Source organism: Maylandia zebra, linkage group LG22 (genome assembly GCF_041146795.1).
Source record: "Maylandia zebra isolate NMK-2024a linkage group LG22, Mzebra_GT3a, whole genome shotgun sequence".
Lineage (NCBI taxonomy): Eukaryota > Metazoa > Chordata > Actinopteri > Cichliformes > Cichlidae > Maylandia > Maylandia zebra.
This window is the reverse complement of record NC_135187.1, coordinates 15,344,724-15,356,892: the sequence shown is the minus strand read 5'-3', so window position 1 is coordinate 15,356,892 and position 12,169 is coordinate 15,344,724. Positions and strand designations below refer to the sequence as shown.

Here is a 12,169-nt window from a genome sequence, read left to right as displayed (position 1 = left end):
TCTGTTATTCTAATTCCGTTGTTTTCCGTTGTTTTGATTCAAACTCTGTTCTGTACATTCAAATTCCGTTGTTTTCATTCAAATTCCATTGTTTTCATTCAATTTCCATTGTTTTGATTCAAATTCTGTTGTTTGTTTTAATGTGGAAAAAGTGGTTGGGACAGATGTTCAAACAGAAGCGACACGCGGCTGCAGTTACAGTCTGTATTATGCGTTTGTTCTTCATATGAATCTGATGTGTGAACGATGCGCACATTTATGCACGTGGCACAGTAAAAGCATCTGCAATTACACAGAGACATCTGGTGTTCTGACGGTAAATAATATCTGCTGTTCGCATCGTACAGGTTACTGTTCAAGTATATATAGTGGAGTGAGACAACTGCAAGATACAGACTGCAACTGACAGCATGACCTAGTGTGCCAGCCGTGATCGTATAGTGGTTAGTACTCTGCGTTGTGGCCGCAGCAACCCCGGTTCGAATCCGGGTCACGGCAGTGTGGTTGTGATTGTAGAGCAAGTAATTGTAGCAGGTCAGGCATGTTTTTTCATTGTTGGTACTGGATTGCCCAATCAAATTTCTTAACATAACCAGCTTTTCCTTACCTTACCTGTTCGCTCATCAACCAGTTTTCTTTTTCATTTTTACAACAGAGTTTAAACTTCCATTGTTTTCATTCAAATTCTGTTTTGTTCATTCAAATTCTGTTTTGTTCATTCTAATTCCGTTGTTTTCATTCAAATTCCATTGTCTTCATTCAAATTCTGTTGTTTTCATTCAAATTCCGTTGTTTTCATTCAAATTCTGTTCTTTTCATTCAAATTCCATTGTTTTCATTCAAATTCTGTTGTTTTCATTCAAATTCTGTTGTTTTCATTCAAATTCCGTTGTTTTCATTCAAATTCTGTTGTTTTCATTCAAATTCCATTGTTTTCATTCAAATTCTGTTGTTTTCATTCAAATTCCATTGTTTTCATTCAAATTCTGTTGTTTTCATTCAAATTCCGTTGTTTTCATTCAAATTCCGTTGTTTTCATTCAATTTCCATTGTTTTGATTCAAATTCTGTTGTTTTCATTCAAATTCTGTTGTTTTCATTCAAATTCCATTGTTTTCATTCAAATTCTGTCCTTTTCATTCAAATTCTGTTCTTTTCATTCAAATTCCATTGTTTTCATTCAAATTCTGTTCTATTATTCTAATTCCGTTGTTTTCCGTTGTTTTCATTCAAATTCCGTTGTTTTCATTCAAATTCCGTTGTTTTCATTCAAATTCCGTTGTTTTCATTCAATTTCCATTGTTTTCATTCAAATTCTGTTTTGTTCATTCAAATTCTGTTGTTTTCATTCAAATTCCATTGTTTTCATTCAAATTCTGTTGTTTTCATTCAAATTCCGTTGTTTTCATTCAAATTCTGTTGTTTTCATTCAAATTCCATTGTTTTCATTCAAATTCTGTTGTTTTCATTCAAATTCCATTGTTTTCATTCAAATTCTGTTGTTTTCATTCAAATTCCGTTGTTTTCATTCAATTTCCATTGTTTTGATTCAAATTCTGTTGTTTTCATTCAAATTCTGTTGTTTTCATTCAAATTCCATTGTTTTCATTCAAATTCTGTTGTTTTCATTCAAATTCCGTTGTTTTCATTCAAATTCCGTTGTTTTCATTCAATTTCCATTGTTTTCATTCAAATTCTGTTTTGTTCATTCAAATTCTGTTGTTTTCATTCAAATTCCATTGTTTTCATTCAAATTCTGTTGTTTTCATTCAAATTCCGTTGTTTTCATTCAAATTCTGTTTTGTTCATTCTAATTCCGTTGTTTTCATTCAAATTCCATTGTTTTCATTTAAATTCTGTTGTTTTCATTCAAATTCCATTGTTTTCATTCAAATTCTGTTGTTTTCATTTAAATTCCGTTTTCATTCAAATTCTGTTCTTTTCATTCTATTTCCATTGTTTTCATTCAAATTCCATTGTTTTGATTCAAATTCTGTTCTGTTATTCTAATTCCGTTGTTTTCCGTTGTTTTGATTCAAACTCTGTTCTGTACATTCAAATTCCGTTGTTTTCATTCAAATTCCATTGTTTTCATTCAATTTCCATTGTTTTGATTCAAATTCTGTTGTTTGTTTTAATGTGGAAAAAGTGGTTGGGACAGATGTTCAAACAGAAGCGACACGCGGCTGCAGTTACAGTCTGTATTATGCGTTTGTTCTTCATATGAATCTGATGTGTGAACGATGCGCACATTTATGCACGTGGCACAGTAAAAGCATCTGCAATTACACAGAGACATCTGGTGTTCTCACCGTAAATAATATCTGCTGTTCGCATCGTACAGGTTACTGTTCAAGTATATATAGTGGAGTGAGACAACTGCAAGATACAGACTGCAACTGACAGCATGACCTAGTGTGCCAGCCGTGATCGTATAGTGGTTAGTACTCTGCGTTGTGGCCGCAGCAACCCCGGTTCGAATCCGGGTCACGGCAGTGTGGTTGTGATTGTAGAGCAAGTAATTGTAGCAGGTCAGGCATGTTTTTTCATTGTTGGTACTGGATTGCCCAATCAAATTTCTTAACATAACCAGCTTTTCCTTACCTTACCTGTTCGCTCATCAACCAGTTTTCTTTTTCATTTTTACAACAGAGTTTAAACTTCCATTGTTTTCATTCAAATTCTGTTTTGTTCATTCAAATTCTGTTTTGTTCATTCTAATTCCGTTGTTTTCATTCAAATTCCATTGTCTTCATTCAAATTCTGTTGTTTTCATTCAAATTCCGTTGTTTTCATTCAAATTCTGTTCTTTTCATTCAAATTCCATTGTTTTCATTCAAATTCTGTTGTTTTCATTCAAATTCCGTTGTTTTCATTCAATTTCCATTGTTTTCATTCAAATTCTGTTCTTTTCATTCTATTTCCATTGTTTTCATTCAAATTCCATTGTTTTCATTCAAATTCTGTTCTATTATTCTAATTCCGTTGTTTTCCGTTGTTTTGATTCAAACTCTGTTCTGTACATTCAAATTCCGTTGTTTTCATTCAAATTCCGTTGTTTTCATTCAATTTCCATTGTTTTGATTCAAATTCTGTTCTGTTTCATTCAAATTCTGTTGTTTTCATTCAAATTCCATTGTTTTCATTCAAATTCTGTTGTTTTCATTCAAATTCCGTTGTTTTCATTCAAATTCCGTTGTTTTCATTCAATTTCCATTGTTTTCATTCAAATTCTGTTTTGTTCATTCAAATTCTGTTGTTTTCATTCAAATTCCATTGTTTTCATTCAAATTCTGTTGTTTTCATTCAAATTCCGTTGTTTTCATTCAAATTCTGTTGTTTTCTGTGACCACCAGGACTGTTAGGAGCTGGTCAGAGGAGGCAATAGCGGAACTACAGGGCTGTTTCGAGGTGACCGACTGGGAAACACTCTGTGAGCCTCACGCCGAGGACATCAATGGGCTTACTGAGTGTATCACAGACTACATAACTTTCTGCACCGACTCCATTGTTCCAGCTCAGACTGTTCATTGTTACCCAAATAACAAGCCATGGGTGACTAAGGACATCAAAGCCCTCCTCAACAACAAGAAGAGGGCTTTCAGAGGGGGCAACAAAGAGGAGGTGAGGAAGGTCCAGGTGTTACTAAAGGACAAGATCAGAGAGGCTAAGGACAATTACAGGAGGAAGCTGGAGTGGAAACTCCAGCAGAACAGCATGAGAGAGGTGTGGAGGGGCATGAAGACCATCACTGGATTCAGGCCAACCAACAGCAGGGGAGCTGAGGGAGGTGAGAATAGAGCCGACGAGTTGAATCTGTTTTTCAATAGATTCGACACCACAGTGTCTGCTCCCACCCCCACAACCTCACCTGCAGTCAGCCTGGAATCCAGAGCCACACCACTGTGCCAGCCTCTCTCTTCACATGTTGCCTCCTGTGAGATTCCTGACACCCCTCCCCCACCCATCACCTTCACTCAATACCAGGTTGAGATGCAAATGAGGAGACTTCACTCAGGCAAGTCTGCTGGACCAGACGGAGTGAGTCCCCTTGTCCTCAAGGCCTGTGCCCCCCAGCTGTGTGGAGTCTTTCATAAACTGTTTATGCTGAGTCTGAGTCTGCAGAGGGTCCCGGTGATGTGGAAGACATCATGCCTCGTCCCTGTACCAAAGACGCCTCGTCCCAGTGGCCCCCAGGATTACAGGCCCGTGGCACTGACCTCCCACATCATGAAGACCCTGGAAAGGCTCATCCTGGACCAGCTGCGACCCATAGTAAGACCACATCTGGATCCCCTTCAGTTCGCTTATCAGCCTCGTCTCGGAACTGAGGACGCCATCATCTACCTGCTCAATCGTGTCTACACCCATCTGGACCAGCCGGCGAGCACTGTGAGGGTCATGTTTTTTGACTTTTCCAGTGCTTTCAACACCATCAGGCCGACCCTCCTGGGTGATAAGTTAGCAGCGATGCAGGTGGATGCTTCTCTGGTGTCCTGGATTGTTGATTACCTGACAGGAAGACCACAATATGTACGTCTCCCACAGTGTGTGTCTGACAAGGTGATTAGCAACACAGGGGCACCACAGGGGACTGTCCTCTCCCCCTTCCTCTTCACCCTCTACACCACAGACTTCAGCCACTGCACAGAGACCTGCCATCTTCAGAGGTTTTCTGATGACTCTGCGGTGGTTGGATGCATCAGCAGGGATGATGAGACAGAGTACCGGGCTGTGGTCGACTCCTTTGTCACGTGGTGTGAGCAGAATCATCTGCAGCTCAACGTGGCAAAGACCAAGGAACTGATCGTGGACTTCAGGAAGACCAGGAAACACTTGACCCCTGTTTCAATTCAGGGGGTCAGTGTTGACATTGTGGAGGACTATAAATACCTTGGAGTACACATTGACAATAAACTGGACTGGGCTAAAAACACCACAGCACTTTACAGGAAGGGCCAGAGTCGTCTCTACTTTTTGAGGCGACTGAGGTCCTTCAACATCTGCCAGAAAATGCTGAGGATTTTCTATGAGTCTGTGGTGGCCAGTGCGATCCTCTATGCTGTTGCATGCTGGGGGAGCAGGCTGAGGGTCGCAGATGCCAACAGACTTAATAAACTGATCCGTAAGGCCAGCAATGTTGTGGGGATGGAGCTGGACTCCCTCAAGGTGGTGTCGGAGAGGCGGATGCTGTCCAAGATAAAGACAATGTTGGATAACACCTCCCACCCACTCCATGACATGTTGGTCAGTCACAGGAGCTCGTTCAGTGAGAGACTGAGATTACCGAAAAGCACCACTGAACGACACAGGAAATCATTCCTGCCTGTGGCCATCTCCCTGTACAACGCATCCACTTAACACACTGTTTGCTGCTACAACTACACATGTTTCTTTTCCAAATATTTATTTATAAGTGACTTATGTATGTATGTATGTATATATATGTATATATTGTACTATTCTTAGTTAGCGTATTGTCTGTCTTGTCTTAATGTTGGTTTAAAATGGAGCACTGTAACAAAAAATAATTTCCCCCAGGGATCAATAAAGTATTCTGATTCTGATTCTGATTCTGATTTTCATTCAAATTCCATTGTTTTCATTCAAATTCTGTTGTTTTCATTCAAATTCCGTTGTTTTCATTCAAATTCTGTTGTTTTCATTTAAATTCCGTTTTCATTCAAATTCTGTTCTTTTCATTCTATTTCCATTGTTTTCATTCAAATTCCATTGTTTTCATTCAAATTCTGTTCTGTTATTCTAATTCCGTTGTTTTCCGTTGTTTTGATTCAAACTCTGTTCTGTACATTCAAATTCCGTTGTTTTCATTCAAATTCCATTGTTTTCATTCAATTTCCATTGTTTTGATTCAAATTCTGTTGTTTGTTTTAATGTGGAAAAAGTGGTTGGGACAGATGTTCAAACAGAAGCGACACGCGGCTGCAGTTACAGTCTGTATTATGCGTTTGTTCTTCATATGAATCTGATGTGTGAACGATGCGCACATTTATGCACGTGGCACAGTAAAAGCATCTGCAATTACACAGAGACATCTGGTGTTCTGACGGTAAATAATATCTGCTGTTCGCATCGTACAGGTTACTGTTCAAGTATATATAGTGGAGTGAGACAACTGCAAGATACAGACTGCAACTGACAGCATGACCTAGCGTGCCAGCCGTGATCGTATAGTGGTTAGTACTCTGCGTTGTGGCCGCAGCAACCCCGGTTCGAATCCGGGTCACGGCAGTGTGGTTGTGATTGCAGAGCAAGTAATTGTAGCAGGTCAGCGTGAATGATTACAGGCATGTTTTTTCATTGTTGGTACTGGATTGCCCAATCAAGTTTCTGAACGTAACCGGCTTTTCCTTACCTTACCTGTTCGCTCATCAACCAGTTTTTTTTTTCATTTTTACAACAGAGTTTAAACTTCCATTGTTTTCATTCAAATTCTGTTTTGTTCATTCAAATTCTGTTTTGTTCATTCTAATTCCGTTGTTTTCATTCAAATTCCATTGTCTTCATTCAAATTCTGTTGTTTTCATTCAAATTCCGTTGTTTTCATTCAAATTCTGTTCTTTTCATTCAAATTCCATTGTTTTCATTCAAATTCTGTTGTTTTCATTCAAATTCCGTTGTTTTCATTCAAATTCTGTTGTTTTCATTCAAATTCTGTTCTTTTCATTCTATTTCCATTGTTTTCATTCAAATTCCATTGTTTTGATTCAAATTCTGTTCTGTTATTCTAATTCCGTTGTTTTCCGTTGTTTTGATTCAAACTCTGTTCTGTACATTCAAATTCCGTTGTTTTCATTCAAATTCCGTTGTTTTCATTCAATTTCCATTGTTTTCATTCAAATTCTGTTGTTTTCATTCAAATTCTGTTGTTTTCATTCAAATTCTGTTGTTTTCATTCAAATTCCGTTGTTTTCATTCAAATTCTGTTCTTTTCATTCAAATTCCATTGTTTTCATTCAAATTCCATTGTTTTGATTCAAATTCTGTTGTTTGTTTTAATGTGGAAAAAGTGGTTGGGACAGATGTTCAAACAGAAGCGACACGCGGCTGCAGTTACAGTCTGTATTATGCGTTTGTTCTTCATATGAATCTGATGTGTGAACGATGCGCACATTTATGCACGTGGCACAGTAAAAGCATCTGCAATTACACAGAGACATCTGGTGTTCTGACGGTAAATAATATCTGCTGTTCGCATCGTACAGGTTACTGTTCAAGTATATATAGTGGAGTGAGACAACTGTAAGATACAGACTGCAACTGACAGCATGACCTAGCGTGCCAGCCGTGATCGTATAGTGGTTAGTACTCTGCGTTGTGGCCGCAGCAACCCCGGTTCGAATCCGGGTCACGGCAGTGTGTTTGTGATTGCAGAGCAAGTAATTGGAGACTCAAAGGCTGCACGGCAGCTTGAATGGTTACAGTCATGTTATTTCATTATTGGCACTGGATTGTCCAATCAAGTTTCTGAACGTAACCGGCTTTTCCTTACCTTACCTGTTCGCTCATCAACCAGTTTTTTTTTCATTTTTACAACAGAGTTTAAACTTCCATTGTTTTCGTTCAAATTCTGTTTTGTTCATTCAAATTCTGTTTTGTTCATTCTAATTCCGTTGTTTTCATTCAAATTCCATTGTTTTCATTCAAATTCTGTTGTTTTCATTCAAATTCCGTTGTTTTCATTCAAATTCTGTTGTTTTCATTCAAATTCCATTGTTTTCATTCAAATTCTGTTGTTTTCATTCAAATTCCGTTGTTTTCATTCAAATTCTGTTCTTTTCATTCAAATTCCATTGTTTTCATTCAAATTCTGTTGTTTTCATTCAAATTCCGTTGTTTTCATTCAATTTCCATTGTTTTCATTCAAATTCTGTTCTTTTCATTCTATTTCCATTGTTTTCATTCAAATTCCATTGTTTTCATTCAAATTCTGTTCTATTATTCTAATTCCGTTGTTTTCCGTTGTTTTGATTCAAACTCTGTTCTGTACATTCAAATTCCGTTGTTTTCATTCAAATTCCGTTGTTTTCATTCAATTTCCATTGTTTTCATTCAAATTCTGTTGTTTTCATTCAAATTCTGTTGTTTTCATTCAAATTCCATTGTTTTCATTCAAATTCTGTTGTTTTCATTCAAATTCCGTTGTTTTCATTCAAATTCCGTTGTTTTCATTCAATTTCCATTGTTTTGATTCAAATTCTGTTCTGTTTCATTCAAATTCTGTTGTTTTCATTCAAATTCCATTGTTTTCATTCAAATTCTGTTGTTTTCATTCAAATTCCGTTGTTTTCATTCAAATTCCGTTGTTTTCATTCAATTTCCATTGTTTTCATTCAAATTCTGTTGTTTTCATTCAAATTCCATTGTTTTCATTCAAATTCTGTTGTTTTCATTCAAATTCCGTTGTTTTCATTCAAATTCCGTTGTTTTCATTCAATTTCCATTGTTTTGATTCAAATTCTGTTGTTTTCATTCAAATCTGTTGTTTTCATTCAAATTCCATTGTTTTCATTCAAATTCTGTTGTTTTCATTCAAATTCCGTTGTTTTCATTCAAATTCCGTTGTTTTCATTCAATTTCCATTGTTTTCATTCAAATTCTGTTTTGTTCATTCAAATTCTGTTGTTTTCATTCAAATTCCATTGTTTTCATTCAAATTCTGTTGTTTTCATTCAAATTCCGTTGTTTTCATTCAAATTCTGTTGTTTTCATTCAAATTCCATTGTTTTCATTCAAATTCTGTTGTTTTCATTCAAATTCCGTTGTTTTCATTCAAATTCTGTTCTTTTCATTCAAATTCCATTGTTTTCATTCAAATTCCATTGTTTTGATTCAAATTCTGTTGTTTGTTTTAATGTGGAAAAAGTGGTTGGGACAGATGTTCAAACAGAAGTGACACGCGGCTGCAGTTACAGTCTGTATTATGCGTTTGTTCTTCATATGAATCTGATGTGTGAACGATGCGCACGTTTATGCGCGTGGCACAGTAAAAGCATCTGCAATTACACAGAGACATCTGGTGTTCTGACGGTAAATAATATCTGCTGTTCGCATCGTACAGGTTACTGTTCAAGTATATATAGTGGAGTGAGACAACTGCAAGATACAGACTGCAACTGACAGCATGACCTAGCGTGCCAGCCGTGATCGTATAGTGGTTAGTACTCTGCGTTGTGGCCGCAGCAACCCCGGTTCGAATCCGGGTCACGGCAGTGTGGTTGTGATTGCAGAGCAAGTAATTGGAGACTCAAAGGCTGCACAGCAGCTTGAATGGTTACAGTCATGTTATTTCATTATTGGCACTGGATTGTCCAATCAAGTTTCTGAACGTAACCGGCTTTTCCTTACCTTACCTGTTCGCTCATCAACCAGTTTTTTTTTCATTTTTACAACAGAGTTTAAACTTCCATTGTTTTCGTTCAAATTCTGTTTTGTTCATTCAAATTCTGTTTTGTTCATTCTAATTCCGTTGTTTTCATTCAAATTCCATTGTTTTCATTCAAATTCTGTTGTTTTCATTCAAATTCCGTTGTTTTCATTCAAATTCTGTTGTTTTCATTCAAATTCCATTGTTTTCATTCAAATTCTGTTGTTTTCATTCAAATTCCGTTGTTTTCATTCAAATTCTGTTCTTTTCATTCAAATTCCATTGTTTTCATTCAAATTCTGTTGTTTTCATTCAAATTCCGTTGTTTTCATTCAATTTCCATTGTTTTCATTCAAATTCTGTTCTTTTCATTCTATTTCCATTGTTTTCATTCAAATTCCATTGTTTTCATTCAAATTCTGTTCTATTATTCTAATTCCGTTGTTTTCCGTTGTTTTGATTCAAACTCTGTTCTGTACATTCAAATTCCGTTGTTTTCATTCAAATTCCGTTGTTTTCATTCAATTTCCATTGTTTTCATTCAAATTCTGTTGTTTTCATTCAAATTCTGTTGTTTTCATTCAAATTCCATTGTTTTCATTCAAATTCTGTTGTTTTCATTCAAATTCCGTTGTTTTCATTCAATTTCCATTGTTTTGATTCAAATTCTGTTCTGTTTCATTCAAATTCTGTTGTTTTCATTCAAATTCCATTGTTTTCATTCAAATTCTGTTGTTTTCATTCAAATTCCGTTGTTTTCATTCAAATTCCGTTGTTTTCATTCAATTTCCATTGTTTTCATTCAAATTCTGTTTTGTTCATTCAAATTCTGTTGTTTTCATTCAAATTCCATTGTTTTCATTCAAATTCTGTTGTTTTCATTCAAATTCCGTTGTTTTCATTCAAATTCTGTTGTTTTCATTCAAATTCCATTGTTTTCATTCAAATTCTGTTGTTTTCATTCAAATTCCGTTGTTTTCATTCAAATTCTGTTCTTTTCATTCAAATTCCATTGTTTTCATTCAAATTCCATTGTTTTGATTCAAACTCTGTTCTGTACATTAAAATTCCGTTGTTTTCATTCAAATTCTGTTTTGTTCATTCAAATTCTGTTGTTTTCATTCAAATTCTGTTGTTTTCATTCAAATTCCATTGTTTTCATTCAAATTCTGTTGTTTTCATTCAAATTCCGTTGTTTTCATTCAAATTCCGTTGTTTTCATTCAATTTCCATTGTTTTCATTCAAATTCCATTGTTTTCATTCAAATTCTGTTCTATTATTCTAATTCCGTTGTTTTCCGTTGTTTTGATTCAAACTCTGTTCTGTACATTCAAATTCCGTTGTTTTCATTCAAATTCCGTTGTTTTCATTCAAATTCCGTTGTTTTCATTCAATTTCCATTGTTTTCATTCAAATTCTGTTTTGTTCATTCAAATTCTGTTGTTTTCATTCAAATTCCATTGTTTTCATTCAAATTCTGTTTTGTTCATTCAAATTCCGTTGTTTTCATTCAAATTCTGTTGTTTTCATTCAAATTCCATTGTTTTCATTCAAATTCTGTTGTTTTCATTCAAATTCCGTTGTTTTCATTCAAATTCCGTTGTTTTCATTCAATTTCCATTGTTTTGATTCAAATTCTGTTGTTTTCATTCAAATCTGTTGTTTTCATTCAAATTCCATTGTTTTCATTCAAATTCTGTTGTTTTCATTCAAATTCCGTTGTTTTCATTCAAATTCCGTTGTTTTCATTCAATTTCCATTGTTTTCATTCAAATTCTGTTTTGTTCATTCAAATTCTGTTGTTTTCATTCAAATTCCATTGTTTTCATTCAAATTCTGTTGTTTTCATTCAAATTCCGTTGTTTTCATTCAAATTCTGTTGTTTTCATTCAAATTCCATTGTTTTCATTCAAATTCTGTTGTTTTCATTCAAATTCCGTTGTTTTCATTCAAATTCTGTTCTTTTCATTCAAATTCCATTGTTTTCATTCAAATTCCATTGTTTTGATTCAAATTCTGTTGTTTGTTTTAATGTGGAAAAAGTGGTTGGGACAGATGTTCAAACAGAAGTGACACGCGGCTGCAGTTACAGTCTGTATTATGCGTTTGTTCTTCATATGAATCTGATGTGTGAACGATGCGCACGTTTATGCGCGTGGCACAGTAAAAGCATCTGCAATTACACAGAGACATCTGGTGTTCTGACGGTAAATAATATCTGCTGTTCGCATCGTACAGGTTACTGTTCAAGTATATATAGTGGAGTGAGACAACTGCAAGATACAGACTGCAACTGACAGCATGACCTAGCGTGCCAGCCGTGATCGTATAGTGGTTAGTACTCTGCGTTGTGGCCGCAGCAACCCCGGTTCGAATCCGGGTCACGGCAGTGTGGTTGTGATTGCAGAGCAAGTAATTGGAGGCTCAAAGGCTGCACGGCAGCTTGAATGGTTACAGTCATGTTATTTCATTATTGGCACTGGATTGTCCAATCAAGTTTCTGAACGTAACCGGCTTTTCCTTACCTTACCTGTTCGCTCATCAACCAGTTTTTTTTTCATTTTTACAACAGAGTTTAAACTTCCATTGTTTTCGTTCAAATTCTGTTTTGTTCATTCAAATTCTGTTTTGTTCATTCTAATTCCGTTGTTTTCATTCAAATTCCATTGTTTTCATTCAAATTCTGTTGTTTTCATTCAAATTCCGTTGTTTTCATTCAAATTCTGTTGTTTTCATTCAAATTCCATTGTTTTCATTCAAATTCTGTTGTTTTCATTCAAA

General features: G+C 35.7%; 6 non-coding genes across 6 annotated transcripts; all 6 read left to right on the top strand.

The window, feature by feature from the left end:
* Window positions 1–426: 426 nt before the first annotated feature.
* On the top strand, window positions 427–498 carry trnah-gug (transfer RNA histidin (anticodon GUG)). The gene has a single exon. It is a non-coding gene; the product is annotated as a tRNA-His (tRNA).
* Window positions 499–2,422: 1,924 nt separating this feature from the next.
* Window positions 2,423–2,494, top strand: trnah-gug (transfer RNA histidin (anticodon GUG)). Its single transcript has one exon. It is a non-coding gene; the product is annotated as a tRNA-His (tRNA).
* A 3,685-nt stretch (window positions 2,495–6,179) lies between these two features.
* On the top strand, window positions 6,180–6,251 carry trnah-gug (transfer RNA histidin (anticodon GUG)). The gene has a single exon. It is a non-coding gene; the product is annotated as a tRNA-His (tRNA).
* Window positions 6,252–7,304: 1,053 nt separating this feature from the next.
* On the top strand, window positions 7,305–7,376 carry trnah-gug (transfer RNA histidin (anticodon GUG)). The gene has a single exon. It is a non-coding gene; the product is annotated as a tRNA-His (tRNA).
* A 1,784-nt stretch (window positions 7,377–9,160) lies between these two features.
* Window positions 9,161–9,232, top strand: trnah-gug (transfer RNA histidin (anticodon GUG)). Its single transcript has one exon. It is a non-coding gene; the product is annotated as a tRNA-His (tRNA).
* Window positions 9,233–11,705: 2,473 nt separating this feature from the next.
* Window positions 11,706–11,777, top strand: trnah-gug (transfer RNA histidin (anticodon GUG)). The gene has a single exon. It is a non-coding gene; the product is annotated as a tRNA-His (tRNA).
* Window positions 11,778–12,169: the final 392 nt, after the last annotated feature.